This window comes from Artibeus jamaicensis, unplaced genomic scaffold (genome assembly GCF_021234435.1).
Source record: "Artibeus jamaicensis isolate MK-2021 breed Jamaican fruit bat unplaced genomic scaffold, CSHL_Jam_final scaffold_537, whole genome shotgun sequence".
NCBI classification, from domain to species: domain Eukaryota; kingdom Metazoa; phylum Chordata; class Mammalia; order Chiroptera; family Phyllostomidae; genus Artibeus; species Artibeus jamaicensis.
In genome coordinates, this window is record NW_026522047.1 from 32,065,521 (window position 1) to 32,078,084 (window position 12,564).

The window sequence follows — 12,564 nt, forward strand, 5'->3', positions numbered from 1 at the left end:
AGACGCTCCAATTTAGGGAGAAGGCTCCGCCCATATCCACGCCCCTAAAGGCGGGGCGAGGCTCCGCCCACTACCCGGGTTCAGGGTGGTGGTGCTTCCTGCTGGGTCTGCAATGCGACGGGCTAATCCCACCATCCAGAGCATCTTACAGGGGTGCTCCTGAGACCCCATGGCCACGAATTTGTTTCCGTTCAGATGGTCCGGCCTTCCTCCTCAGGTGTTTAAAAGGAGCAAGTACGACAGGGCCCTCCCCCATCAGTCCGTGTTTTTGCTTGATTTGTATTTAATTAAGAGTGATCTTTCCCTCTGTTTCATCCCTCTTCCTCTTCTACTGTACTACTATTGCCTGACACTAATTCATCATCCATTATCTCCCAGAAGCAAACCAATTTCTCTCTCTCTTTCTTTCTCTGTACAATCTTGTAACAATTTGGAACGTTCTCGACAGCCTGCCGTGCAAAGTGTAGCCCCTGAAGCAGCAGCAGTAGCATCCTGTGGAGAGCCTGTTAAAAATTTTGAATCTCAAACCCTACTCAGACTTACTGAATCGGAATCTGCACTGTAACACGATCCCCCCCCCCCGCGCCCCCAGCCATTCCTATGCACAATAAGGTTTGAGAGGCAGTACATTCAGCTGATGCCCTGGGGTCTCTCTCATTGCTGTCCTGGGAATGTCCTGTGCCTCATTCCTCAGATGGATTCTCTATTTCCTGAACAAGTATCTTCTTTTTTCTTGACTTTAACCACTTTTGTCGATGTGAATAAAATTTTAATTCAACATTTGACATTTAATGCTTTGTTCTATTAATATATTTATTCCACAACAATTTTGAAAAAATTGATAAATTTCACCAAATTTGGTATACTTCAGGGTGTCCAGTGTTCACTATATTGAAACAAAAGAATTATTGATAATTTTTTCATGTGTCTTTAAGTGTGTTATATAGGCAGGCACAGGTATAGCAATTTTTAAGTATATTTTATTGATTATGCTATTATAGTTTTCCCAATTTCTCCCCCTTTATCCCACCTCTGCCCTGCATCCCCCAACCCTCCAGCATTGCCCCCCCTTAGTTCATGTCCATAGGTTGTACATATAAGTTCTTTGAGTTCTCTGTTTCCTATACCATTTTTTCTCTCCCTATTTTATGCCTACCAGTTATGCTTATTCTTCCCTGTGCCTCCCCACAATTCCTCCCTTCCCCCTCTTCACTGAAATCCCCCTGTGTGATCTCCATTTCTCTGATTCTGTTCCTGTTCTAGTTGTTTGCTAAGTTTTTGTTTCCGTTGTTTGTATTTTCTTTTAGATTCATTCGTTGATAGTTGTGAGTTTGTTGTCACTTTACTGTTCATATTTTTATCCTCTTTGTCTTAAATAAATCCCTTTAACATTTCATATAATAATGGCTTGGTGATGATGAACTCCTTTAACTTGACCTTATCTGGGAAGCACTTTATCTGCCCTTCCATTCTAAATGAAAGCTTTGCTGCACAGAGCAATCTTGGATGTAGGTCCTTGCTTTTCATGACTTGGAATACCTCTTTCCAGCCCTTCTTGCTTGTAAGGTCTCTTTTGAGAAATCAGCTGATAGTCTTATGGGAAATCCTTTGTAGGTAACTCTCCTTTTCTCTTATTGCTTTTAATGTTTTCTTTTTGTCTTTAATCTTGGATGATGTGCCTTGGTGTGTTCCTCTTTGGGTCCAACTTCTTGGGGACTCTCTGGGCTTCCTGGACTTCCTATTTCCTTTGCCAGATTGGGGAAATTTTCCTTCATTATTTGTTCAAATAAGTTTTCAATTTCTTGCTGTTGTTCTTCTCCTTATGGCACCCCTATAATTCATATACTGGAATGTTTCAGGTTGTCCTGGAGATTCCTTAGCATCTCTTCTTTTTTTTGGGGGGGCGGAATTCTAGTTTCTTCATTCTGTTCCAGTTGGATGTTTATTTCTTATCTTTGTTCCAAATCATTACTTTGAATCCTGGTTTCCTTCCTGTCACTGTTGGTTCCCTGAATATTTTGCTTTATTTCATTTTGGGTGTCTTTCATTTTTTGGCCAAGCTCAATCAGTTCTGTGAGCATTTTGATTATCAGGGATTTAAATTCTCCACTGGATAGGTTGGTGATCTCATCACTTAGCTGTCTTTCTGAAGCTTTGCTCTATTCTTTCATTTGGGCCCTATTTCCTTACCTGGGTGCACCTGAGAAATTGTAAGGGTGCAGGGCCTTAGGTATTTGCTGGGGCAGGGCAACCCTCCTTGCTGTGCCTGTGTGGGAGGGGCCAGAGAGGGAATAGTGCAGTTTGCCTGCTCGACTCTAGCACATCTTCCAACGAACTCTTGTGAGACTGGGAGTTTCTCCCACAGCAGCAACCGCCATAGTTCACAGTCAGCTCTGAGTCTCAGTTTCACCTTCAGCCAGCCCTGCCCATGTGGTCCACCACCTGGCCCCAGGTTTGCTCAGGCAGCTGCACACACACGGCCCACTGTTTGCTTCACTGTGGGTTCTTACTGGTATGGTTGTTCTGGCTGACTGTTTCTTTAATTCCTTGGTTGTTGGGCCTCTGTGCAGTTTGATTTTTTGGCATTTCTGGTTGTTTATTGATTTTAGATTAGTTGTTATCCTCCTTTTGGTTGTGTGAGGAAGCAAAGGGTTTCTACCAACACATCCATCTTGGCCGGGACTGCCACAAATACAGCAATTTTTTTTACAGAATCAGTAAAATTTGGCATATGAGTATTGGTATTTACTATGCAACAGTACTGTTCTTAGTGCTTTACGCATATTGACTCATATGTTTTATATATTTAGTTTTTTATCCTTGTCTGAGGACATGCTTATTGATTTTAGAGAGAGGGGAAGGGAGGGAGGGAGAGAGAGAGGGAAGGAAACATCAATGTGAGAGAGAAACATTGATCAACCGATCAATGCTTGTTGTATGTGCCCTGACCAGTGATGGAACCCATGACCTAGGCTTCTGCCCTGATCTGCAACCCTTTGGTTTGCAGAAGGACAGTCCAACCAACTGAGCCACACCAGCCAGGGCCACATCTTGACTCATTTAATTCTCGCAGTAAGACTTGAAGTTATTACTATTTTTATCTCCATTTTACAGATAAGGTGGCTAAGACTGTGGGGGCAACTTTGCCAGCAAGTCCCCCTATCCGCCATGGATGAAAGTAACACTACCAAGACATGATTTGCTTGGGGAGGAGAGGTGGCCAATCTCTCAGAGGAGAAAGGCCAAGAGCCCCTCCTCAATGGCTTTTATTGGGTTGTAACACACAGGAATACAGGCAGTAAGGATCAAACAGTAGATAACATTTCAAACAAATCTGAGGGCTTAGTCTGAGTCAGTGTCTGTCAGGAAAGGGGGTTGCAGAAACTTTGGGAGACATACTCATTTCCTGCTCAGACCCTTATCATATTAATGAAAACACTCTTAGCAAAGCAGGCTTCACAGGACTTTTGGGAATTCTTTCCTAAGCCTGGTTAACCCGGATCCCACCATAGCCAGTAAGAGGCTGCACCGGTTCCCCCATCACAGGTTTTCAGGCTTAAGTGGATTAGAGTCAGGAAGAGCTTCTCCCAGAGGACATCAGGCTATGTCAGAATAGCCGGGGGGCGAGGGCCCATCACCCCCTCTTTGTTGCAGCCCCCCAAGTCCTTCCATGATGGCCCGCCACATGATTATGTCTGGCTTGGGTTGCCCCTTCTCTGGGGAGTCTTACCCATCATCAACTAACTGACCAAGCTTTGGGGGCAGGGGAGGAAGCAGAGGCAGAGTTTGCTACCAGAGACAAACTTTGTCTCCTTGTGGCTCGCATTCCAGAGGTCACTCACTCATCCTTAGCCATGGGGGGCAGTTACAATTCCTGAAACCAGGCAGAGCCATTCCCAACATAAGACTCAGGTTAAGTGAGTTGTTCAAGGTCACACAGCAAACACAGGTGGTGGGATTCAAAACCGAACAGTCTGATAGACAGAGTACTCTCAACACTATGTGACATTGTCTCTAGCAATTAGTGGAGTTTATACAATTACGTAATTGCACTGAATAAGGTCTACAGTTCAGAAAGCCACTTGCATTTCTTATAAGATTTGAATTAACCAATTAAAGTCATATCTAAAGGATGCATCTTTTTTACTGTATCCTCTGAACCTCCCTTTAATCAGGAAGGTGGACAGAACTTTGGGTCCTTTGTTTTCCAAATGGTCAGTGAGACAGAATAAGTACATGCAATCATTATTTTCTGCTGCCTTAAGTTGGTTTAGGATTTCTTTGTTATTTCTTTGGGGAAAGATACCTTACCTTCTTGCTGAATAGGGCTGACTGGTGCTTTTCCCGTGTCTAGATGATTCCAGGAAGTTCTCAAAATTCGGAAGGTGTGGTTTGAAATTACAATTTTTTTATCCTTCCAATTCTTTGTTTTCCTCTAATGAATTGGTCTTACATAGACCAATAAATATAGACCAAATAAATCCTATTTATTTGGATTACTTCTTCTTTCTGCCAAATTTGGGGTAACAATTATCACCAACATACCTTAAAATAGATGTTTTTGTTAGTGATGGTGCTGATCGACTTCTGCAGAAAAATTCTCTGTATGAAAACAGAAGCGATGGGTGATTACCAGGACCTTTAATTTTCCATTAGAGAATTATATGATATTTTTTAAACACGCATTTTTTGTAAAAATGTATGTCAAACGAGGAACATGGATATGATTCTGTAGAATTCTAAAGAATGGGAACCCAGATTTGTGCTATCAGAACTGCTATATAGTGACAAGTACAATAAGGGAAATGTTTAGATGGCATAGTTCACGCTTCTCGGCCAAATAGAGTGCTTAAAAAAGACAAGGATCCTAACCAAACACAGGTAGAAAAGATGCACACTGCAACAATAGTAGCTATGAAATGCATATATATATATATATATATATATATATATATATATGTATTTCTTTTAGAACCAAAAGTTACTAGATCCACTACTTAGGTAGTAGGGTGTTAGTGAAACAGGTATTAATAAAAGACATAGAAAATGGAATCAAGCATTCCTCTGTATTTTTAAAAAAGAGTGACTGATTGTAGTAGTCAGCTAACTTCAATCTCCTGATCAATGAGACATTTGTTAACAGGAGTATTTATTTCCAATCTTTTGCTTGCTTTCAAGACCACAGATGTCCCACCTGGCTTCTTGAATGAACACGTCTTTCTGTATTGGTTATGAAAGCTGCTGCAAATTAAACATGAGACAGGACTCCAGGTCTTGGGGTACAGCAGACTCTTAGATTGAAGCAGAGTTTGGGGCATGATTAGCACAGAAAGTGGCACATGTATAAAGAATTACAGCTTAAAATAACTTGTTTAAGCCATATGGTGGAAACCATCCATCCTAACAATCAAATAAAATGAGTTCCAGTGACTAAGGTCATTGCCCACCCCTAGAGGCCAGCATCTGCTTTGAGAAAGCCCAGGACCCCTAGGGCATTCAGATTCTCAGTCTTTTCTGTAAAAAGGACTTCTTCGTGCAACTACTGATCTTGAGGGACTAATTAGGGAGGTCCAGGGGAGAGTGTTAAATCCAGAGGAAATGGAGATGTCAGAGAGGTCAACTTTTGTCTAAACTGCCAGATTAAAAATCAGAAGAATCTTCAGGATCTTCAGGCAGGGCTGATCCCAGAGGTTGCTACACTGATGATTGCAGATCAACTAACTGTTGCATTAATCTTTGACACCACATGCTGACCCTATCTGTGACCACTAGAACCTGACAAACCACTCCATTAAATAGTGACCAAACTGTGCTTTGGTCAGCCCAAAAATAGTTAATCTGTATCAGTAGCCCTGGGACCATGCAGCCTATAGTTAGCACTAGCTGGATGATCCAAAGACATCTTAAGAAGTCTTAAAGGGGCCCAAATCTTCACATTTACACTGGATGAAAAGTCCAGCTAGTTCACCAATCCTCTTTTTTTTTTCTACCACAATTTCTTAGAATCTAGCTTCAAGTACAAACTGTCACGTAATATGTACAATGAATAATAAATATTAATTGATTGGCTGATCTTCACTAGTAAATTGCAGTCACTATCATTAACTAATTACTCACCCCACCTTCCATCCATTTACTTATTCACTTGAAACATTTATTATGGGAAAGACAAACAGTAAATAGAGCTGGTATTGTCAAGAGAGAAGTCTAAAGTAGAGCCAGGAAGCTTCCAGGAAGCTGGGCTATCCCTGCCCCCTGCGCCCCATGTGCTCTGGGCTAAACCAAAGGGCTGCATCCTGATTCAGTTCCTGGACTGGCACTACATCACTGAACTCTCTAGTAAAAAATAAACTTTTCCCCAGCAATAGGCACTAATTAGTTGCTCAGGTATAGCACGGTGTAAGTCCACTTCCCTACACCAATTACAGCTCTTTGAAAGCAACTTGTGACCTCTTTGGAAGACCCTCTTTTTCTGTCTTTGTAAATTCTTCCCTTTCTTTTTCCCTAGGAACACAGCTGGATTTCTATCCAAATCTCTGTCTCCTGGATTTGCAATTCCTAAAAATACCACCAGATACAACTTTTGTTTGCCTTGCACTTCTTGTTCCAAGCTGATTGATGTGGAGGTGCCAGCTATGTAACAGATCTGCGTTCGGCACTGGAGACACTGAGGTGAGGCGTTTACTATATTCCAGAGTTCACAGTCTACTGAAGAATCCTGTGGGAATAGGATAGCCATTATTCTTGTAATTCAGGTAGAAGAGGAATAAGCATTATGAAAGTGATTTTCACACTCCAATCTTCACAGCCACGGTGCTCCAGAGCCGCTTCTTCTTCAGCAGTGGTCTTCTCACAGTGATCTCCGCGTGGCACTTGAGGCAAGGCAGCTTTCTTGGGCCTCTTTTAAAACAAGGACACTGATTCCTAATCACCTCCCAGAGGCCCTACCTGCTGATACCATCACTTTAGGCCTTAGGTTCTCAACCTATAAATTGGTTGGTGGGTGAAAGGGACAAACATTCAATCTACAGACCTGTCGGATAAGTTATTTTTGGTTGAGTGAAATGATTTTTTTTTTGTTCTGGCTGGCGTGGCTCAGTTGATTGAGTGCCAGCCTGTGCCCCAATAAATGGCTGCCAGTTCAATTCCCAGTCCGGCACAGGCCTAGGTTGTGGGCCAGGTCCCTAGTAGCGGGCACATGAGAGACAACCATACATTGATGTTTTCCTCTCTCCCTCCCTTTCCCACTGTCTAAAAATGAATAAGTAAAATCTTTTATAAAGGAAGTTCTTTTTTCATTTAACATCTGGAAAATTTGCGTCATGAAAATAGGTTGTTTTCTTTCTTATGGGTACATCTATCTTTCCACTGCTGACATAGCTTCTAAATTCTCGGTCTTTCCTTTCAGTAAACCACCAGCATGAAATCGATGAGAATGGCTTTAGATGCTGACCGCAGAATAAAGAGGTAAACTCTTCTCCTTTCCTTAGGCTTTATTTTCTTCTTCTAAGGAAATATGTCTTTTTCACTGGGCTGTTTATTCCCAAGGCTCGCAGACTCAAAGCACATTGTCATGGCTACGGCTGCAGTAAAAACTATTTCTTTACATGTTTTTCTGCTTAGATCTGGAAACTTTTCTGCATTAAATTAGCCACAGGAGGATTCCACTGCAGTTTGGGGGTAAGGGTACGAATTCTACAGTTGTATGGTCCTAGCTCACAGTTGTATCTCTGCAATTTTCAATAGCTCATAATTATTTATAAAGGTGAAATGACAAGGCAAGGCATGTAACTCAGGGACATCTAGAATGTTCATTAAAAATTTCTAGATAATTTTTCTGGAAACCTAGAATGTATTTTATTTGTGGGAAGTAGCACAAGAACGAGACTTGAAATGATTAAGCTCTAATTTATTTATTTTACTTTTCATTGTAAGCATTTTGAAACTCAGGCAATGGTTTATACTCAGGATATGCAATTTATGGGTATCTAGTGCATGAAAAATACAGTTACCATTATGCACTATTCATTATTTCTTTTTCCTGTCAACCAAAAGGGATCTCCTTATAATCCAGTCTGACGGGCCAGATGCTTCATGTCTTCATTTTTACCTGTACCAGTGCCTCCTAACATCTGTCTCAGGATGATAACCATTCCAAGAAGACAAATATAGGACTTCTGGGTGAAACAAAATTGAACACAATTCCTTACCACAGAACTTACTAGCACCTCACTCTCAATCTCTTAGACAGGAGTTTCATGCACATTTGTGGCTCTTCTTTAGGGACTAAAAGCAAGTTTTCAAATGTTACTTTATTTTTTTAAAAAGCCTGAAAAGAGAATCTAAAATCTGAGACCATACCTGTTCTGAGAAATGGTGGGAAAAAAGCCCACATGGAAATAGAAACTATTCTATGCCTGATGCTTTTGAGATTTTGTCTTGTGTCTCCTTCACAGGAAAAGTCATGGCAACTCCTGTAGGAATTACACTATAGGTCCTGAGTTTTGAAGTTCTCATTCTCTTGCAGGTGTCAATGCGATTGAATGTACTGTTTTGTTTCTTTTTAAATTGGAAAAATTAAAAAGTCACCAGGGACTCTAGTAAATATGAAATCTCAGTGATGTATATGACTATGTTTGAGGAGTAAAAGCACAAGAGGTCAGACTCTAGAGGGAGAAATGGTCATATATGAGGGGGGATCCCCAAACCCAGAATTTACATATGAAGAATTGTGGATTCTTACATGTTTAAACTTCAGTCACCTCCAAAGTACTCTCCGTCTGGTGCAATACACCTGTCACGAAGTTTTCTCCACAGCTCAAAACAGGTTTTGAACTCGATTTTGATGCCTTTTAGCGCTTCTGCCATTTTTTGTTTCACCTCTTCCACATCAGCAAAACATTTCCCTTTGAGGCCTTTTTTCATCCAGGGAAACAAACAAAAATTTCAGTCAGGGAGAGATCGGGTGGATAGGGCGGGTGAGGCATGGGGCCATGCTATTTTTGGTCAAAATCGGCTGAACACTCAGTGCAGGGAGGTACGCTCATAAATCACCTGTCGTGAAATGGGCAAATGTATTGAAAGAGTCTTCAAAACAATTCACTGAAGCTGAATGTAGCCTCTCACAACACGACAGCTGGAACACTGATGCAGCTGGGTTCCTAGAACACTCAACTGGGGAGGGAAGCCTGGACTACCGGGGCCCACCCTCCAGAAGATAATTCCAGGTTTTTTTGGCTCTCCCTTTGTAGCAGAGATGAAGGAGCAGCACTCTGAACTGCTGATTTTTGAAGAAAAATGACTTCTCCTCATCATTTCACAAAGATATCACTATAAATCAACAGACATAACACTATGTAACATGCACTTTTTTTTTTTTAAAAAAAAAGGGCGTCTTTGAGGGGAAATAGCCATTTATATCCCATATCCTAACAGTTCTCTGAAAATCATAAGTGATCGTCTTCCTCTGAGCAGATAAATCAAATTTTCTTCGTTTTGACAGTTCTGCGCTGCAGGCCATCCCACGCTTTACTCCCCAGTAAAGTGTCTCTACTGACGATTCTTTACTGTCTCTCCACACCGTCCCAACACAGCACACGGTTAAAACACAGGACTGGGGACCTGGAGCCCCTCCTCATGCAAAGGCATGTCAGATGAAATCCTGCTGCCATGATTAAGAAATAAACAGAGGCTTGAACTTGAGAGAAACTTGTGTGGTTAGCACTGAGGGGAGGTGGGAGAATGTGATGACGTGTGCCTGCCAGACACGCTCCTCTGTTAGAGGTTCTTCGTCAAGGCCACTGAGGCACAGAGATGATTAAATTCCCTACCCCGCCCAACTCTTATGTCATCTTCCATTTCCTCCTCCTGAGATTATTTTCTTCAAAATGAGAACGATATAAGCTCATACTTTGACCATCCCTTCCCTTCCCTCACTTTCTTCCCTTGTGTGTGTTATCCTGCCCCTGCACCTCCCAGAGTGGAAAGTTCTTCCCAGGCTCCTCAAGAGGACAAGGTTGTTGGCATCCCTGATCCTTCACTTCCCAGCTATGTACTTGGACGAATGACTTGATATGACTGAGCTTTGTCACATTTGTATCTGCAAATAATAACAGCACCCGCCTCACAAGGTTGTTAAAGGGATTAAGGAATAAAATGCATAGAAAGCATCATATTGAGCTATTGGAACTACCCAGCCCTCAAGTTTCAAATTCACTTCCCGCTTCCACATAAAGTCTTCTCTGATAATCCGTGTAGGAGAGGATACTTAGTTAATTTCTTGTAGCATTTATGGCCGCAGGGCCATAGTCTACGTGGTCTTTTGTTCCAGTGCCTGTGTGCATGTGTTCTCATCTGAACCACAGGGGCATTTCTGGATGGCAGAGTGTGTCTTATGCGGTATCTAGCACAGTGCTGTCTATGTAACCGACAGCCCATAAGTTAACAGATCAAAGAGTCAAATGGATGGTTTAATGAATTGGTTGAGTGAACCCCTGATTTAGGTGTGGTCAAAACCAGTTTTGCAATTCTTAATCCATTACTTACAGGGAAGGTGTCGAAGTGTCTGAAGGGGTAAAGAGGATTTCTGGAAAATTCTGCTCCTAGGGACCCAGAGTACCTGAGTGAGTGGCTGCCCAGGTGTGGGAGGTGGGGACCAGGCAGAATAGAAGAGCAACAGCTCCACTTCCCATGCCAGGCCTTTGCAGAGAGGCAAGACGTTAACTTTTGATGAAGATTGAAATGTTAACTGATTGCACCAGGCTGCACATATGCATCACTAAATCAAGATTACTGTAATTTTTTATGACATGACATTGCCAGAAGGCTTCTTATTATTTGAAAGTGAGTGTAATAATTTGTATCCAAATTCAAGAGAAAGAGCCGGCTGCAGAGAGTGCATTTGAATGGTCAGGTGAGAAAAGATTGTTGTTGTACGACTTTACCCCAGGAGTCCTGCTGCTAACATAAGTGGCCCATGAGGTTTACTGTTGACCTTGGGACAGCAGCTAGAAGCAGAAATGTTTGCCAGGGGGGCAATACAAACCACCAGAAGGAAGCAAAAGTCATGAGAGAATGACCTGCTCCTTGTAGAAAGGGAGGAAATGCTGCTGTGGGAGGGTTACATGGTTCTCATCTTTTACTTCTTTCTCACCCCTTTCTTCCTCCCACCCCCCAGTGATAGAACCATGAAGATTAATTAATGAACAGAAGCCTCATTGAAAGCAGAGTGGAGAGGCCAGAAGAGAGAACTCTCTCTCTCTCTCTCTCTCTCTCTCTCTCTCACACACACACACACACACACACACACACACACACACACACACACAACCAAATGCAATGGGAAGGGACACTACTGTTTCAGCAGAAGCAAGAAAAAACTACCTGCCCAGTAACAGCCCAGCCAATGGGAGGAGGGCTGCCATAACTAAGCCAATGAAAAGTCAGTATGCTCCAAATTTTCTGTTTCTGCCAGTGGACTCTTCCTTTACAACAGCCCCTCCCAAATCCATAAAAGAGCATTCCTCTCCTTTGTTTCCTGGGGCTTCTGTGTGGTTCCCTATGTGGGCCATGTCCCCAATTGCAATTCGTTGTTCTTTAGAATCAACCCATTTTGCAGGAGAAATATCTGGCTGTCTATTCGTTTAAGGTCAGCAGATCCCTTTCATCTTCTCCTGTAGCCACCACCCTGACTTCCTACCCAGCTTTTGCTTCTTGGGCACCATAGCATAAGCCAGGAGCAAGCACTCTGATTTACCAGGCTCTCGGAAGAGTTCTGATTCTTCCAAATCTCTATTATAATTTTTTAAAAAATGTTTCTGTTGGGATGTCATTGTCAGTTGCCATGGTATTCAGTGCAAACAGAAGCTTTCAGAGAAGTCATCACACAGTGTCTGTCACAGAATGAATTGCTATTATAACTAGTTTACAGGTTGTACCTCTGGCAAGCTCTGGAGATTTTGCCATATTATCTGTACCTGAAATCTCTGTGAGACCAGTGCTCCCAAGTTATCACACAACTGTGAATTCTCACTTAAGTGTTCATCAGGATTATCTTGGGGAGGAAAAGATGCATTTTGAAGGCTGACAAAAATAGGAACTAGGTAGATTTGTTTTCTTTTACTACCTGAGGATTTGAGTAACAACCACAGAGGCCAGGTTCATCAGTAGGATTGTAATGACCACTGTTCCAGTGGCCAAAGGTAGAAACTAAGTTGAGAATGTTTGTTTTGTCATCTCTCCAACTTCCTTTCCTTTTTTAAAGGTCCTTACTTGAGGATATGTTTATTGATTTTTTTAGAAAGGAAAGGAGAAAGAAAAACATTGATATGAGATGTCTGTACACACCCAAAGCAGGGATTGAATCTGCAACATTTTGGTGTACATGATGATGTCCAATCAACTGAGCCACTTGGCCAAGACTCCAATTTCCTTCATATCTGAGGCTTGTTATTGCCTCTCTAGTCCCCACTGCTTCCCATTATTTCCCACTTTAGAGCCCTGCCAGAGTTGGTAATTTCCAGGTAGTGGCCCCTAGTCCAGATTTTTCTGTCCTTACATGATAGC

General features: G+C 42.1%; 1 long non-coding RNA gene across 2 annotated transcripts; it reads left to right on the forward strand.

The window, feature by feature from the left end:
• The first annotated feature begins 79 nt into the window (after window positions 1-79).
• LOC119040847 (uncharacterized) lies at window positions 80-9,277 on the forward strand. Of its 2 annotated transcripts, XR_005080936.2 has the most exons (5): window positions 80-234; window positions 6,509-6,672; window positions 7,409-7,467; window positions 7,624-7,680; window positions 8,056-9,277. It is a non-coding gene; the product is annotated as an uncharacterized LOC119040847 (long non-coding RNA). The 2 variants fall into 2 exon arrangements; XR_008390288.1 differs by lacking the exon at window positions 7,624-7,680.
• The last annotated feature ends 3,287 nt before the right edge of the window (window positions 9,278-12,564 follow it).